Here is a 19,637-nt window from a genome sequence, read left to right on the forward strand (position 1 = left end):
ACTATGACAATCCTACCAGATCTAGGGCCTGAACTGATCTCATGCTGTCAAATCCTCTTCTCTGCAAGCTTAGAAACTACAGTATTGATGGGCACAAATACCACAGTGATTTAACACATGGAACCAAATCAACAAAATTTGGTTTCTTTTAAGGGTCTACAGCCGTAGTGGAGTCTTTTGTGACAGCCTAGGCAACTGGACAACTCAAACTACATTATAGTACACAGATCCTTTCATTTTCCTTACTGTCAGAATCTTATTTCCAAACACTTATAAACTGACTAGCCTATGGTTCTGTTTCTTTCCTCTTGATGCTAAGTTGTGAGTACACTTCGAGCTAAGCAAACACGTAAGCAGATCAAAATGTCATTGCCATGCCACAGGTTGATCAGCAGATGGTGCTAGAATAGTGCTACAAATTAGCAATTCCACAGACCAAACTCATTACAGCAATGATTTCCCCAGCCAAAGTCAGACACCCAAACGTATGGCAAAAGTAAGCTCTCCCTGTTCACATTGTTACACACCATTTTGTTTTAAACCACATTTTTTAAAAAAAAGATTTTTATATAAATAGAGCCAAACATGGACTGAAATACTTTAACATAATGCCAGAAAATATCCAGTCAACCAAGTGTACATTAAGTATTGTGAGGCCAGATTTAATACCTCCTCTGAAGGTATGGTTTCTATAAAAATAGTATTTCCCACAGAACCATTGTTCCAAAAACAAATATGGTATGCAGGCTGGCAAATTTACCCAGACATAACGCTTTTGAGGAAGGTACTTCTAGGCATCAGTCCTTCCCAGATGGTGAAAGTCACTAGTTACAATTAGGGCTGTCAAGAGATTAAAAACATTAATTGCGATTAAAAAATTACATTTATTTAAATATTTTGGATGTTTTCTACATTTCAAATATATTGATTTCAATTACAACACAGAGTACAAAGTGTGCAGTGCTCATTTTATATTATTTTTATTACAAATATTTGCACAGTAAATATATATAGTATTTTTCAATTCCCCTAATATAAATAACGTAGTACAATCTCATGAAAGTTGAGCTTACAAAATGTAGAATTATGTACAAAAAAAGAACTGTGCTCAAAAACACAATAATGTAAAACTTTAAAGCCTAGAAGTCCACTCAGTCCTCCCCCTTGTTCAGCCAATCGCTAAATCAAACAAGTTTGTTTACACTTGCAGGGGATAATGCTGCCCGATTCTAGTTTACAATGTTACCTGAAAGTGACAACAGGTGATTGCATGGCACTGTTGTAGCCAACCTTGCAAGATATTTAGGTGCCAGATGCACTGAAGATTCATATGTCCCTTCATGCTTCAACTACTCTTCCATGCAGATGACTGGTTCGGCTCGACAACAATCCAAAGCAGCGTGGACCAATGCATATTAGTTTTCATCATACGAGTCAGATGCCACCAGCGGAAGGTTGATTATCTTTTTTGGTGGTTCAGTTCTGTAGTTTCCACATCGGAGTGTTGCTCTTTTAAGACCTCTGAAAGCATGATCCAAACCTCATCCCTCTCAGATTTTGGAAGCACTTCAGATTCTAAAACCTTGAGTCAAGTGTTGTAGTTACCTTTAGAAATCTCACATTGGTACCTTCTTTGCGTGTTGTCAACTCTGCTGTGAAAGTGTTCTTAAAATGAAGAACGTGTGCTGGGTAGTTATCCGAGATTGCTATAACATGAAATATATGGCAGAATACAAGTAAACATACAATACAAACATACAATGCGAGCTAACATACAAAGAGCAGGAAACATACAATTGTCTCCCAAAGAGTTCAGTCACAAATTTAATTAACCCTTAATTTACATTTGTAAATTGCACTTTCACGATAAAGAGATTGCACTACAGTATTTGTAGGAGGTGAATTGAAAAATATTATTTATTTTTGCAGTGCATATATTTGTAATAAAAATAAAATAAAGTGAACACTGTACACTGTGTTGTGTTGTAATTGAAATATTTGAAAATGTACAAAACTTCCAAAAATATTTAATACATTTCAACTGGTATTCTATTGTTTAAAGTGTGATTAATCGCAATTCATTTTTTTTGAGTTAATTACGTGAGTTAACTGCGATGGATCGACAGCCCTAGTTACAATATTTATTATCTTTTGTTATTATATTTACCTGTTTGCTGCCCATCAAGCAGCTGAGTGTTGAGGCACACAATATTTTTCCCCCAGTCACAATAATCCACCTCCATTTCCAATAATATATTATTTTAGTGATATGTGCAAATAGGTATACAACATTAATTCTGTAAAACTGAATTCCCTGCTTGTTTATAAAGCTGGTGTACACATGACATCACTCTCTATTTACACTTCCCAAAACACATGAGAGTCATCACTAATTTGAGCTGACAAGTCCCTATAGAAAAGGTGAGGACTGAACACCAGCTCCCATAGCACAAAATGATATTTGCTGTAATAATCACGTTTAATGTTGAAGATCAAGGTAGAGACAAACAAATACCTAAGAGCCCAGGTGGCAGTAAAAATGCTGTAGCATACACAAAAAAGCTACTTTTTAATAAAACTGGAAAAGGAATTGCTGCAATCAAAACAGGATGCTATCACAACAGTGCTAATACACTGAAAGTTATCTGTAAACCAGCTGTAGAAAGCTACTTCAGAAAGCAGTGTCCCCTCATTTTAAAGTCAAAACAATTCGCAAATATGAATATTGTCAACATGACATTAAAAAACTGATACTTGAAAACACGTTCTGAATTATCCAAATGCCTCTGACCATTACTTGCACAGTTGGTCATTTTGCAAATCAGTATCTTTTGTCTAGAAACTGACTCAGAGCCACTGCTGTACAGATATTACTTACACTTTTATACTAAGATGCACAGAACTTAATTTTCTCTTTTCAGATATACTGTATATATTCTTTAAAGAGATGTTGCCATAAAACATTAGGTACAGAAAAAGAATTTCAGTAAATAATTGAAATTGCTTGAAACTTATATTTTTAAATTATTTGTTTGCTGCTGTTGTCCATGTACTATAAAATACATGTTTTATTAGAATTTGAAAGAAAATTAAAAAGCATCTAAACAACATTTGTCTCAAAGCAACCCTATGATTAAAAAAAAATCAAATATTAAACCCCATAAATTTTAAAAGAAACTACGTTCAGATTGAAAGCAAACCAAACAAACAAGGGTACCTTTAAAAGTTTTACACATTACCAGGTGCCATTCTCTTCCATATCCTGGGTCCTGGTCAGAATATCCTTCTAACGGAGATGAAATTTAAGCAAATACACATCTTTCAAATAGCCTGACAACAATGCCACCTATTCGGATTCCCTTGCCAGAGACAATGGAAATCTAGTTTGTGTTTTGTTTACAAGCTACAATACCTGACATGTTAATGCAAGATCTCAAGTATAGCAACTTAAAGTCTATATAAAAACATACATACATATGTAATTTTTATTTTGTACATCAAGCCAGTTCTCTGTTGTTCCCGGTTATTAAATAAATGTGGTCAGCTGATGAAATCCAACAGTCTGTTTGAAAAGCTTAATGAACAAGAGTGACCCCACCCAAGCCCTGACATTGCTGGAGAAGGACATGCTCAGTGGAAAACCAGGCTGCAGTTCCAACTCATTTCATTACAGCAGCCAGAATATGCACATGGGTCAAACAACAACAACTCTGTTTTCCTGGTATCTGTCCAACAAACCAAGAGACAAACAATTCGTGTGGGAAAATCCTTATAGAATCTTTTCAAAGAAGAAATCTGCCCCAGCAGAAGATTGCTTGTTTGTTTTGGGGTAGATTTTTGGCTCTTCAAATAAAGTTCTCGTAGCAGCCACAAAGAAACAAAAATAAGCCATAATGCAATCATTTATTCTGTCCTTTGAGCAACTCCTCCCCCATACTAAAAATAAATAAATAAATAAAAATAAAAAACCACCACAAAACACTTTGGCTCTGTTTATGCAACATTGCTAATGTTCTACATATAATCCAGCTGGAACAGGCAAACATTTCACTTCTGATTCTGATTAAAGAAACCTAAACAAAACACTGATCAGGTCTGTATATTTAACATGTCATCTTATTTTGTAGGATTTTAATAGAGATTTCCTTCATTACTTCTATAGTTTGCAATAAGCAAAAGGTTGGGGTTTTTTTGGACTGTCACCTTCCAAAGCTACAATACATTGACAGTTCATTACAAATTCAGTTAATTCTTGTTGAGTTTTTAGCTGTCTTTATAAAAAAAATAGAGAAGTTAAAGCTAACTCTACTTCTTTCACATGCCATTGCCCTAAAAGTTAAGAGCACAGTTACTACCACAGCCTTTTCTAGCACAGATTGAAGAATAATGTATTCATAATTTAAATTGAGAAACACAAAAAGTACTATAAAGTTCACCTGATATCCCAACCAAGTATTCATCATTTTCTGTTTAGCTTGGCAGAATTTTTTTTTTTTTTTTTATAATTGACAAATATCAAATGTTTATTTTAAAGAACTTTCTCTATTTTGTATAGTGAGTACGCGCACGCATGCACACACAGTTACTTTCAGTTGTGCAAAACTATGGATTTTAAACATTTTTATTTTTATTGATTTAATTTTCATATTTGAGGGACATGATGGGGAGGGGTCAGAAAATAATTATTAAATGACATACGCTGAGACTCGAAAAGTTAAAGCTTTAGAACAGTTAAGTGCAAGTCGCCAATATGTCAAAATATACAAAGTATCCATCCTTAAATCAAATTCTACGAATTTCTCAGGCAGCATCTCTTATTTTCTCTATCTGTAAATTTCAGCTACTATTGATGGAAATATTTTTTGTGAGAGAGAGAGAGAGAGTTTGTTGAAATCAACATTTATTGACGTTTACCAATAAAAATCTAAATTCTTCCAAGCCTCTCTATTATCAATAAGTTATATTGCCAATTACTATTTCATGAGTGGAGAACATGTACCGGAGCCTGCAAAATAAGGAAATAAAGGCAACTGCAAGGTTCAAGGTCAGAGAGAACTGGGAAATGACTAATTTTCTCCCTTAGCTTTTGGTATGATCACCATGCTAGAGTCCAACAAGCAGGATATTGTAAGTTCCTTTTGTGAAGGGATCCAACCTTCAAAATGTATTTTATCAATACAGCTAGACTGAGTGCTGTACTACTGCAGAACTAATTTTTGGACACATTCTCAGTGAACACCTGTCTTGGTTTCTAGGACTTTCTCAATTTATGAACAGTGATCAGACACCATTGTGAAAAATGCAAAATAACTGCTTACTCTGAATAAAGTACAAGCAAAGAATAGAAGCAAAAGTTTACTGGACAAAACAATGTTTAAACAGCTCCGGGGCTACGCATGCCCATAAAAGCAAAGAAAATCATGTATTCTGATATAAAAATGTAAAAGGGATATGGTCACATTGAAATCTAGGGATTAAAAAAAAAAAAAAATTCTAAGTTGAGTAGTTCCTGCTCAGGTCTCTCCTGCCCATTTTTGTGGTTTTATAATCACTTTTCGGCAGGTTTTTTTTATTATTGTTTTTTGATATTAAGTTTTTTTTCTTCCCTCTTGCTGGGTGAAAGATCCACAGATATGCCCAAGAACCCCACTCGCCAATGAAAGCCGACTCCGTACAGGGAACTGCCAAAGAAAATGCTGTCACTGCACAAAAGGAAGTGAAATACAGAAATGATTTTTCCCTCAAATACTTCAAGTTTCAGTAATCTTAGCTGTGTTGTGTGACAGCAGCAAGCAAACATTCTTCAGACGAAACTCTAATTTGTAAAGAACTCTGATGTTCCTTTAAAGGAGAGCTGTACACTAAAACTTTGAAAAGACTTCTTTCTGTGTCATGACCTCAATCTAAAATCCATGGTGGTGACAAAAACTACTAGCAGCTGTATAGTGATATACTTCCGGATTCTCCAGATAAATTTCAGGTGCCTTTTCCACTAGTTAAGATTCTTCAGATATCAGAAGAACAGCAGGAGCTGAAAAGGCAATTGTGTCACACATTCAAGGAAACAAAACTCTGCCATTTCCTCCAACAGCACAACAAATATCAATTAACCAGACAAACTAGAATGGCTAGGCAGACAGCAAATTGCATACACTGCTCCTGAAAGAGTAAATAGTACACACATCCTCTCTCTTATCCTGTCTCCCTTGTCATTGCCCCAACCCCCTTTGTTTCATCAACCATTAAGCCTTGTGTTTATCTTGTAAGTTCTTTGGGGTAGGGATGGTCATTTTTAATATATTTGCACAGTGCCTAATATAATGTGGCCCAACCTAACTGCTATTGCAGTACAAGTGTTTAATAAAGAGAAAAGGACTGATTCTCTAATTGTTTTCTGCCTCCTTGCTCACTACAATGCATACCAACTGCAAGATCCTGCTCCCTGTAAGTAAAGTGCTACCACGCTGTCTCGTACGTTAACATTTACTGCATGCTCTAACTATGCATTTGGGAGTGCATGAAGTATCACCATTCTTTGGAAAGTATGTATTCATTGTCTGTGTGGGACCACGGTATGTCCAACTTCCAAACCCAAGTTTTCAGAAGTCATGAGTCAGGCACCAAAACAGCACAAGAAACTTACTGTCAAGCCACTATTTTGAGGAAGCAAACTGTTGAAATTAAAAAAAAAAAAAAGTCTTACTTGAAGTGAAAACTCAACTACAAAAAGCCACAACAGGAGATGCACTCCTCAAACAAAACGCCAATAAAAATTTCAAAGCTCCCATGGAACTCCACTGAACCTTGCAGTTTGTTCTGCAGGGCTGACAGCAAAGTCTTTCCAAACAACAGCATTTTTCTAAATGTTTTCCATCACTGCAGCTCCACTGGTGGTGGCTATGGTTGCAGCACTGAAGTGGTCAACGCACAAAGGGCTGCCACTATTTTAGCCACTTGAGCACCCAGAACGGTCACGAGTTGGGTTACATAAAATGCCTAAAAAGCTAGAAACGGGTCTACCACTGGTGGAGCTGCATAATTGGTAATGCAACAGGGAATTTTTAGAAATCTGCTAGTGGAGGCGGAGTCTCAAGGACAACGGTATTAAAGCTAACCATGTCCGATAATCAGAGTGCTTGGCTCTTTAGTTTGTCTCTTTAAAAAGACAGTCCCTGCCTGAGAATCCTGTTGTAAAGGTACTGATTACAGGACACATTCAGAATCATAGAAATCAAGAGACAATTTTTTTTAGGGCAGCGGGAGAGAAGAGAATGGGATAGAAGGGGGAGGATGTAGACGTATAATTCACTTATGGACATCAGGATAAAAATGACTCTCTAGGGGGGACCTGGAGAAAATTAATGTGATGGCTTACCAAGACATGACTGGGAGACTATTACTGTATAAATACATATTTACCAAAGAAAACGAACTCATTTCAAAGAAACGTGGGTGTCAAAAATGTAGATGGAAAGTCATTATAGTAAGTTTGTATTTCAAATTAAATGGAGGATTTACACAGACTTATTGAATCACATTTTCTGCTTCTGATCCATATGTGCAGTACATTTTAAAGCATTAGAATAGACTTAAGTGGACAAATATTTGAAATTCAAACCAAAATTGGCAACCATTCATCATTTGAGCTAATGGTTTTATTAAAAAAACTTGTTTAGCAAGACACTGCAGGGGATATTCACACATAGTGCATGATAAATTCAATGGAGCAGTACTTAGAATCATAGAATATCAGGGTTGGAAGGGACCCCAGAAGGTCATCTAGTCCAACCCCCTGCCCGAAGCAGGACCAATTCCCAGTTAAATCATCAAAGCATACTTACTTGCACCGTGGCTAAATTCAATTCAACACAAGTTTATTACCACCAAGTTACATCCTTGGGGAAATAAGGACATGTTACTATAACAACCTAAGAGACCCTTGACTTCAAAGTAGTACACCTGCTGCTTTAAGTATTTTTGCATCAATTCACTCCAAACTTGTGCCACATCGCATTTTGCTAGGAAGAAGATCTGAACAGCTTAAGTATGAATTCTTGGACTGCACATACTGAAGCTTGTGTCTAATAATGGTGCTAAGAGTCATGTTAACTAAAGTACTGAAAACAAGAAAACCGTGTATAAATACTTCTTTAAACAAGTTCTGCAGAATTAAATCCTACTTGAGTGGATATTTGAGACTACCCAACAGTGCTCATAAGAGCAGCCATACTGGGTCAGACCAATGGTCCATCTAGCCGGTATCCTGTCTTTTGTGCTTCAGAGGAAATGAACATAACAGGGCAATTTCAAGTGATCCTGTCATCCAGTCCCAGCTTCAGGAAGTCAGAGGTTGAGGGTTGCATCCCTGATCATCTTCTCTAATACCCATTGATGAACCTACCCCTCCATGAACTTATCTAATTCTTTTCTGAACCCAATTATACTTTTGGCCTTCACAGCATTCCCGGACAACTTGACTGCATTGTGTAAAGTACTTCCTTTTATTTGTTTTAAACTTGCTCCCTATTAATTTCATCAGGAGACCCCTAGATTTTATTATCTTTTTGTTATGTGAGAGAGTAAACACACTTCCCTTTTCACTTTCTCCTTACTATTCATGATTTTATACACCTCTATCATAATTTCCCTTTAGTTGCATCTTTTCTAACATGAACAGTTTTAATCTCTCCTCATATGGAAGCTATTCCAAACCCCTAATCATTTTTCTTGCCTTTCACTGCACCTTTTCCAATTCTAATATATCTTTGAGATGGGGTGACAGAATTGTACGCTGTATTCAAGGTGTGGGCATAGATTTATATAATGGCATTATGACATTTATTTATCCCTTTCCTCATAGTTCCTAATATTCTTAGGAATTTTTTTTTGTTTGTTTTTGTTTAAAAAACATTGCTTCAACAAATTTAGTGGATGTTTTCCGAGAACTATCCATGACGACTCCACGATCTTTTTCTTGAGTGGTAACAGCTAATTTAGACCTCATCATTTTTAATTTGTAGTTGGGATTATTTTTTTCAATTTGCATTACTTTGCACTTGTAAACATTGAATTTCATCTGCCATTTTGTTGCCCAGTCACCCAGTTTTGTGAGATCTCTTTGTAACTCTTCAGTCAGTTTTGGACTTAACTATCTTGAGTAATTTTGTATTGTCCGCAAAGTTTGCCACCTCACTATTTACCCCCTTTTCTAGATCACTTATGAATATGTTGAACAGGTCTGATCTCAGTACACATCCTTGCAGGACCTCATTACTTACCTCTTTCTATTGTGGAAACTGACCATTTATTCCTACCCTTTGTTTCCTATCTTTTAGCTAGTTACTGATCCATGAGAGGATCTTCCCTCTTATTGCATGACTGCTTACTGTGGTTAAGCGCCTTTGCTGGAGGGACCTCTGAGACACTTTATACCCAATCCTGTACCCCATGTTCATCACTGTTCTATGATTATGATATATTGTGTGCTCTGTATCTGTAATTGTGTATTCTGACAGGTTTCAGAGTGGTAGCTGTGTTAGTCTGGATCAGCAAAAAGGACGAGTACATGTGGCACCTTAGAGACTAACCAATTTATTTGAGCATGAGCTTTCATAGGCTAAAACCCACTTCATGGGATGCATGCAATGGAAATTACAGTAGGAAGATTATACACATCTACACAGAGAGAGAACATGAAAAAAATGGGTGGGTGTTGCCATACACACTATAACAAGAGTGATCAATTAAGGTGAGCTATTATCAACAGGAGAAAAAAAAACCTTTTGTAGTGATAATTACGATGGCCCATTTCCAACAGTTGACAAGAAGGTGTGAGTAACAGTGGGGAGGGGGGAATAAGCATGGGGAAATAGTTACACAAAGTAAAACTATTTCCCCATGCTTATTCCCCCCTCCCCACTGTTACTCACACCTTCTTGTCAACTGTTGGAAATGGGCCATTTACTCATGTGCTGAAATAACTGAAGAAAGCCAAAAGACAAGCAGATTAATGTTATTCATTTTCCCTCTCTCCCCCTTGCCAAGTTTGATTGTAGCCTAGCAGCATGTGTTGTACTTTCCAGGATGTATAACAATGAGTCAGAAATTTAAACCCACCATAAATCTCAGTTCAAATTTAATCCCTATTGCTCTTAAAAGCCTATAACTTCCAGAAATGAAAATTACAAATAATCCACCATAAATTAGCAAAATTATTCAGATAAATCTATATAAGTCAAGTGCTGTCCTGGTGCACTATTGATATGTTTCTACAGCAATGAGTTCCTGGCTAGCTGTAGCCAATTAAAAAGATGCACCTACATCATCGAGCACTCATCTGCCGTGACTTTCAGTCTGAGTAAGAGGACTTTGAAGTCAGCAGGTTGCTAGAATGCACACTGATTTATTTTTATGCCTTTCTTAGTTTCAGCTTTATTCGTTCACATATACAAGACAAAAAGGTGGAATCAAGTGCATATCAGTTACATCTGTACTTAAATATGACATGTTTTCAAAGACATTAGTAAACTAAGGCACAATCAAGCAAAGCACTTCAGCACATGATTATAGTTAAGCATGTGCTTAAGTACTTTGCTCAATCAAGGTGTAAATTAGTGATACTCAGCCTGAGGTTCGCAAGCTGCAAGTGGCTTTTTAATGTCTCCTGCAGCTCTTTGCAGCACATGATATTAAAACACTGATTTAATTATTAACCAAAGTTATTAACCAATCAGGATGCTTTTACTAAGTTATTAAATAAGTGTAGTTGATAAATAAATAATAAATACTTGGTCACTCATTTCGCTGTGAGAATATAACTATTTCCCCCATCATACTGTTTAAATATGAATATATAGTAGCATAGTAAATGAAACAATGAATTCACACTACTCTGGCTCTTTTGAGTAACGTTGTTTGCTAATTTGGCTCCTGAATCATGGAGATCTGAGTTTCACTGGCATTCAGTAACTCAGGAAACAAGTTGACCTTTCTCACTCATCTTTCTCATATTCCCAAACCATCCACAAGAAAAATCCTTTATCTGTCCATAATATTATCATAGAATCATAGAATATCAGGGTTGGAAGGGACCCCAGAAGGTCATCTAGTCCAACCCCCTGCTCAAAGCAGGACCAATTCCCAGTTAAATCATCCCAGCCAGGGCTTTGTCAAGCCTGACCTTAAAAACCTCTAAGGAAGGAGATTCTACCACCTCCCTAGGTAACTCATTCCAGTGTTTCACCACCCTCTTAGTGAAAAAGTTTTTCCTAATATCCAATCTAAACCTCCCCCACTGCAACTTGAGACCATTACTCCTCGTTCTGTCATCTGCTACCATTGAGAACAGTCTAGAGCCATCCTCTTTGGAACCCCCTTTCAGGTAGTTGAAAGCAGCTATCAAATCCCCCCTCATTCTTCTCTTCTGCAGACTAAACATCCCCAGTTCCCTCAGCCTCTCCTCATAACTCATGTGTTCCAGTCCCCTAATCATTTTTGTTGCCCTTCGCTGGACTCCCTCCAATTTATCCACATCCTTCTTGAAGTGTGGGGCCCAAAACTGGACACAGTACTCCAGATGAGGCCTCACCAATGTCGAATAGAGGGGAACGATCACGTCCCTCGATCTGCTCGCTATGCCCCTACTTATACATCCCAAAATGCCATTGGACTTCTTGGCAACAAGGGCACACTGCTGACTCATATCCAGCTTCTCGTCCACTGTCACCCCTAGGTCCTTTTCCGCAGAACTGCTGCCTAGCCATTCGGTCCCTAGTCTGTAGCTGTGCATTGGGTTCTTCCGTCCTAAGTGCAGGACCCTGCACTTATCCTTATTGAACCTCATCAGATTCCTTTTGGCCCAATCTTCCAATTGGTCTAGGTCCTTCTGTATCCTATCCCTCCCCTCCAGCATATCTACCACTCCTCCCAGTTTAGTATCATCCGCAAATTTGCTGAGAGTGCAATCCACACCATCCTCCAGATCATTTATGAAGATATTGAATAAAACCGGCCCCAGGACCGACCCTTGGGGCACTCCACTTGATACCGGCTGCCAACTAGACATGGAGCCATTGATCACTACCCGTTGAGCCCGACAATTTAGCCAGCTTTCTACCCACCTTATAGTGCATTCATCCAGCCCATACTTCCTTAACTTGCTGACAAGAATACTATGGGAGACCGTGTCAAAAGCTTTGCTAAAGTCAAGAAACAATACATCCACTGCTTTCCCTTCATCCACAGAACCAGTAATCTCATCATAAAAGGCGATTAGATTAGTCAGGCATGACCTTCCCTTGGTGAATCCATGCTGGCTGTTCCTGATCACTTTCCTCTCATGCAAGTGCTTCAGGATTGATTCTTTGAGGACCTGCTCCATGATTTTTCCAGGGACTGAGGTGAGGCTGACTGGCCTGTAGTTCCCAGGATCTTCCTTCTTCCCTTTTTTAAAGATTGGCACTACATTAGCCTTTTTCCAGTCATCCGGGACTTCCCCGGTTCGCCACGAGTTTTCAAAGATAATGGCCAGTGGCTCTGCAATCACAGCCGCCAATTCCTTCAGCACTCTCGGATGCAACTCGTCCGGCCCCATGGACTTGTGCACGTCCAGCTTTTCTAAATAGTCCCTAACCGCCTCTATCTCCACAGAGGGCTGGCCATCTCTTCCGCATTTTGTGATGCCCAGCGCAGCAGTCTGGGAGCTGACCTTGTTAGTGAAAACAGAGGCAAAAAAAGCATTGAGTACATTAGCTTTTTCCACATCCTCTGTCACTAGGTTGCCTCCCTCATTCAGTAAGGGGCCCACACATTCCTTGGCTTCCTTCTTGTTGCCAACATACCTGAAGAAACCCTTCTTGTTACTCTTGACATCTCTGGCTAGCTGCAGCTCCAGGTGCGATTTGGCCCTCCTGATAACATTCCTACATGCCCGAGCAATATTTTTATACTCTTCCCTGGTCATATGTCCAACCTTCCACTTCTTGTAAGCTTCTTTTTTATGTTTAAGATCCGCTAGGATTTCACCGTTAAGCCAAGCTGGTCGCCTGCCATATTTACTATTCTTTCGACTCATCGGGATGGTTTGTCCCTGTAACCTCAACAGGGATTCCTTGAAATACAGCCACCTCTCCTGGACTCCTTTCCCCTTCAAGTTAGTCCCCCAGGGGATCCTGGCCATCCGTTCCCTGAAGGAGTCGAAGTCTGCTTTCCTGAAGTCCAGGGTCCGTATCCTGCTGCTTACCTTTCTTCCCTGCGTCAGGATCCTGAACTCAACCAACTCATGGTCACTGCCTCCCAGATTCCCATCCACTTTTGCTTCCCCCACTAATTCTACCCGGTTTGTGAGCAGCAGGTCAAGAAAAGCGCCCCCCTAGTTGGCTCCTCTAGCACTTGCGCCAGGAAATTGTCCCCTACGCTTTCCAAAAACTTCCTGGATTGTCTATGCACCGCTGTATTGCTCTCCCAGCAGATATCAGGAAAATTAAAGTCACCCATGAGAATCAGGGCATGCGATCTAGTAGCTTCCGTGAGCTGCCGGAAGAAAGCCTCATCCACCTCATCCCCCTGGTCCGGTGGTCTATAGCAGACTCCCACCACTACATCACTCCTGTTGCTCACACTTCTAAACTTAATCCAGAGACACTCAGGTTTTTCTGCAATATCATACCGGAGCTCTGAGCAGTCATACTGCTCCCTTACATACAGTGCTACTCCCCCACCTTTTCTGCCCTGCCTGTCCTTCCTGAACAGTTTATAACCATCCATGACAGTACTCCAGTCATGTGAGTTATCCCACCAAGTCTCTGTTATTCCGATCACGTCATAGTTCCTTGACATCACCAGGACCTCCAGTTCTCCCTGCTTGTTTCCAAGGCTTTGTGCATTTGTATATAAGCACTTGAGATAACCTGTTGATCGCCCCTCATTGCCAGTATGAGGCAGGAGCCCTCCCCTCACAGACATTCCTGCCTGTGCTTCCTCCCGGTATCCCGCTTTCCCACTTACCTCAGGGCTTTGGTCTCCTTCCCCCGGTGAACCTAGTTTAAAGCCCTCCTCACTAGGTTAGCCAGCCTGCTGGCAAAGATGCTCTTCCCTCTCTTTGTAAGATGGAGCCCGTCTCTGCCCAGCACTCCTCCTTCATTGAACACCATCCCATGGTCAAAGAAACCAAAGCCTTCTCTCCGACACCACCTGCGTAGCCATTCGTTGACTTCCACGATTCGACGCTCCCTACCTAGGCCTTTTCCTTCCACGGGGAGGATGGACGAGAACACCACTTGCGCCTCCAACTCCTTTATTCTTCTTCCTAGAGCCACATAGTCCGCAGTGATCTGCTCAAGGTCATTCTTGGCAGTATCATTGGTGCCCATGTGGAGAAGCAGGAAGGGGTAGCGATCCGAGGGCTTGATGAGTCTCGGCAGTCTCTCCGTCACATCACGAATCTTAGCCCCTGGCAAGCAGCAGACTTCTCGGTTTTCCCGGTCAGGGCGGCAGATAGATGACTCAGTCCCCCGGAGGAGAGAGTCCCCGACCACCACCACCCGCCTTCTCCTCTTGGGGGTGGTGGTCGTGGAACCCCCAACCTCAGGACAGCGCATCTCATGCCTTCCAACCAGCGGAGTCTCCTTCTGCTTTCTCGCCCCAGACATATCATCTGGTCCACACTTACAAGAGTGAACACTGGCAGAATAAAGCTATGTCTGTTGTACCTTTGAACTGAAATCATCATGTGCTGCATAATACATTTTAGGGAAATATATCTATGCAAGAATGTAAAACTGTACTTTGTCTCATCTCCCGATTGTCATAAGCCTTTCTTCAAATGGCATCCTCCACACTAAAGACCTTTCCAGACTCATACTTCCTATGCAAGTTGCCAATCGTTATACTTTCTACATAAATTATATATTATACACATATTATGGCTATACTTTGATACCATTTATCTTTAAGGCAGTAGTTTAATGTTGGAATTCTTTATCACACACAAAGCCTTTCAGCTGTCCAGTATGACCTGGATCTGCTATATGGATATATTGCATTTAAGAGAAATTGTGGAAACTGATTAGATTCAGGTCAGTTTTCCTTCCCCCCCCAGTAAAATGAGTTGAGGCAGTGGCAGTGGAACAACCTGTATGCAAATTTAATGACAGACTGGCTCTTCCTGGGTGCCTGTGCAGGGACATAATGTGCCCCTCACCTCCTTTTGCACCAGTTCTACCTGTTACATTGGTTGACAGTATGGGAAAAAAAGCCACCGCCATGTGGGTTCTATATATCCCCCACACATGCAGTTGACTGGAAATTAGTGGACCCTGGTTCCACCTTTGCACCATACAAGGGAGACAGCACAGCCGTGCTCTGGATCTATGATCTGTTAGGCATCAAGGTCTAGGGATAGCTGCGGTGGGCGGGGAGGGATAGTTCAGCAGTTTGAGCATTGGCCTGCTAAACCCACGGTTGTGAGTTCAATCCTTGAGGAGGCTGGTTGGGATCTGGGGCAAAAATTGGGGATTGGTCCTGCTTTGAGCAGGGGGGTTGGATTAGATGACCTCCCGATGTCCCTTCCAACCCTGGTATTCTATGATTCTAAGATCCTTTTTCCTAGCTCCTCCCACCCACAAAGGCACATTGGGACAGTCTGCTACCCCATATACACCCCTTGTGGCAAAGCCACAACTGACCCTTTAGAAGGAGCACAGCAACATTTCCAAGACACAGCAAAATTCTCTATGATCATAAAGGCTCGAAAAATTTTGCACACACACCACAACTTCTACCTTTACCAAAAGTACAATGGCTATCATTCATTAACCCAACGAAGGACAGGTTTCCTGCAGACTTTTAAAGAGAGTAACAGTAGCAGGATTGCACTCTTCCGACTAGGAATTTATCTGTACTGAATGGTGCAACCCACTGCCTTCAAATACATCAATCTAGTCAGGGACTGAAGCATCCATTCACCTACACCCAAGACAGACGCTTTCCCAGATGAGTGACACCAACTTCTGTTGAATACAAGTTTTAAATTTTGATCTCATCTTTATAATTGTGAAGATATATCAGTTAAATATTCATGTTCAGAAGGTTAATACTTTCTTTGTAAGGTTACAGAGAGCTTATGCCACTAGTTTTCTAAACTGCAGCACAGTAAAACTGGCCAGTCTTATTTTTCCACTGTTGCCACTGAGATCCATATGAGCAGATATGAAAATGACAGCCACCAGGTCAGCTTCACAATTCTACTGCACAGAGGAGCAGGAGGGTTGGGGATGGAGAAGTATGACCAGCAACAGGTTCAGAGGGCTACAAGATAGTCATGGTTTTGTTTTTTTGTTTTTTCAGGGGCGGGGGGGGAGAAGTAGAAAGAACAACAGTGACATCTCCATCAAACTGCATACACACATGCATGCACACAGCTAAAGGATGATCCAAAACAGAGAATTTTTTTTTCCATTCCTGCAACCAACAAGGGGTTGAGAAAAGTGGGTTCAGATTTAAATTAGAAACTTACTAAGCAGAGGCTAATAACCAAAATGAAGCCTCTAAAGAAGGGACAGCACTTTGGGAGGAATTCCAGGACCCTCCCCTTTCCCAGCAGCTACAGTGGAGGACTGATTTCTCATAAGTGCAGTGGACCTGGACAGTAGGACTCCCATCTTTTCCATCAGTCATTGACTAGTACTTTTAAAACTTCTGGCTACTGGGTCTGATAACATTTCCAAGCTCCATGTGAATAGGTGGGATATGTAGCCAGTCTTGCTCATGTACAATTGTTAGGATAAGATAGAGAAGTATGTATTCTATTGAACAATTTTGAGGGAGATGTAAGAAGAGAAGATATAAGACAAGACGTTGTGAACATCATGTAGAGAAAGGAAAACAGGAAACAGACAATGAAGACAAAACAGGAAGAGCTAGGCCATGACCATGATCTGTGTAAGAAAGATTGCAATAAAGCCAAAAGGGGAGACAAAGATAACAGGAAAGGTGATAAAAGCAAGTTGCATCAACTTTCTATCTAATAAATTGTTAATGTTACAATTAATATTGTGCATAAAAAAATACACAAAACTTTTATTCCTGTAAATTTTAGGGGAATAGCTTTGGGAGGCATGGCCATGCAGATATTTCAGTCTGGCTATTAGGGATTAGTCGTTGCATCAGTATGCATCCAGTAAATTGTTCAAGTCCTGAATCCAGCATCGTTCAAATCTTTAAATATTTAAAGGAATATTTTTAATTAACATGCATGGTACAGACACTGCAACAAGACTGCATAAAATACCCTAAACAGCTCACAGAAGCCAATCACTGTAATCCCTAAACAACAAATTTCAACATGCAGAAGAATTGTAACTGAGTGCCTGAAACAGCTTACCTAGATAATCTAATGCCTCCCATTGTATGCAATACAAACTAAATTTGTTTCAGTGCTTCTTGATGCTTATTAAATTAACCTCATGCAAGAATTTTATAATATTGGAGTGGAGACACAACTGACTAGAGTATCTCTGCCACTTGCACGTGTAGTCAAACGCTCAAGGTTTTTTAATTGTGAACTTTCGACTAAGATTGTCTAATGGACTGATGCCCTGAAGAGAAATATTTCAAGGAATATTTGAGATATGCTCCAAAACACTAGATGACATTATCCAAGAATTTACAGTAGTTGATTTTGTTTTTGTTTTTTTTTAATATATGTTCACATATCCTCCTGCTCAGCAGTTTTCAAGTTTAGCTCAGAATAGTCAAGATTAGATTCTACTATTTCTGAGTTTTGGCTTCATCTTCAACTGTAAACTGATTAACTCAAATATCTCTTGATATTTCAAAGGTTACCAGTAATTGTTTCCTTGGAATCAATTTTTTTTTTAAGTGTGTGTGCTGGATATTCTATTGTTATCGTCTGTGTGTGCGCACGTGTGTGTAGTTATCTCACACACACACACACACACACACACACGCTAACAACAGAGTATCCAGCACAGGGTGAAATGCAAAATTTCTTTTCATTTTAAACCAAGATTCACCATTATTTAAGAGAGAATAATTGTCACACTTGGGAGGGGTGATGAAAGCAGTTCATTTTCTAGGATTATTTTTCAAACTTTTTTTTGGTAGGTGTTAGATTAGTTCTCTTCTATTTCATACTGAAAATATGAAGATTCACTATCGAAGAGGAACAAGGAAATGAGGAGTTCTCTTTGCATTACTTTATTTTCCCTTCATTAGATCCTCCGCCAAAAAGACAGTGAAAAAGACTGACAAAATGTCCACAGCAGGCTACATAAAATAGGAATATTGAGCAGCCATTGTACATGCAGAAATTAGGACATAAACATTAAAATTCAAGATCGTAAATGTCATCTCAGCAAACAGAACAATTCCCAGCACTCAAAAGCTAGGATATAAATTTTTAAAAGTTTATTCTCATGAGAGGCTGAATGAACATTTTCCTGTTGAACAAGCCAAGTTTAAGAAATAAATACTTGTATTAGCTAACATTTGAGGTAAAGTTTAAGACAGACTCTGCTAGCTAACCATACAGCTCACTAGAAATATGCATACATGAACTGCATCAGGTCAAGAGAGAATCCTCTGAACTGTTAAGTTCATCACATGAGCAACACCACGGTCAGCAACTGACTCCCTGCAACTTCATTAAGATGTCGTGCCCATAATTACACACACACACACACACACACCCACCCCTAATATGCAGACAGCCATATTTTTCAGGTATGTAAGATCTTAAGTGCAACATTTCTTATACCAATTACAACAGTACTTCTTTGGCTCCCTTAAAGGCAACAACAATTCTGATGAAAATAAATAGTCTAGACATCTATTAAAAAAATCCAAGCATTAAGACACAAATTTAAGATTAAAACAAGCAACCATCTTCAGCGAGAAAACAAAAGAAAAAAGGTGTAAGGTATGCCTTTCTAAAAAAAAGTGCTGGAATACAATACAGCACAGGTGACTTTTTAAAAAACTTGAAAAATCTCAAATATTTGCTGTGATAAATTTGCTGAGGGGGGGGAGGGGGGAGAGAAAAATCTCCCTTTTACGGACACCCAGCCAGCCAATTAGCTGTAAAATCCCTCTTGGTAGCTGTTCTCTTGCTTTACCTGTAATGGGTTAAAAAGCCTCCATGCACAGATTTAAAAAAACGTGGGTACCTGACCAAAAGAGCCAATGGTAGGGCTAAAACTTTCCAAAATTGGGAAAAACCTTCCCTTTGTTGTCTGTTGTTCCCTCTGAGCTGCAGAGACACGGAGCAACAATGCTATAAACAGGAATGCTGTGTAAATTATCTTCCATACCTAGAAGGAATCATTGGGATAGGAAATGTTTAGACAGACACTATCAGATTTATTTCTTATTTTGGCTTGTGGATCTCCTCTGGGCTAACCCCAAATACTTTTCTTTGCTTGTAACCTTTAAGCTGAACCCCATTTTTTGGAATTGCTCCTTTAAAAATCTAGCAAAAGCCTAAAGTTCCAGATGTATTTTCTTCCTTTTTGTTTTTAATCAAAATGTACCTTTTTTAAAAACAGAATTGAATTTTTGGTGTCCTAAGAGGTTTGTGCATATATGTTGTTTAGCTGTTGCCACCAGCTAATTAAAATTTC

General features: G+C 39.5%; 1 protein-coding gene across 13 annotated transcripts in view; it reads right to left on the reverse strand.

Annotated features, from left to right (window-relative positions):
* EPB41L2 (erythrocyte membrane protein band 4.1 like 2) overlaps nt 1-19,637 on the reverse strand; it is a 289,024-nt gene that overhangs the window by 151,700 nt on the left and 117,687 nt on the right. Inside the window, exon 1 of one of the 13 annotated variants that reach the window (XM_084624358.1) lies at nt 3,475-3,546. The exons of the other annotated variants lie outside the window; for them this stretch is intronic. The gene's annotated coding sequence lies outside the window, so the exon portion shown is untranslated. Of the gene's footprint in view, nt 1-3,474; nt 3,547-19,637 lie in introns of those variants that run through there. 13 annotated transcript variants of the gene reach the window in all.

Source organism: Lepidochelys olivacea (assembly GCF_965140295.1).
Source record: "Lepidochelys olivacea isolate rLepOli2 genome assembly, chromosome: 3".
Classification (NCBI taxonomy): Eukaryota; Metazoa; Chordata; order Testudines; family Cheloniidae; genus Lepidochelys; species Lepidochelys olivacea.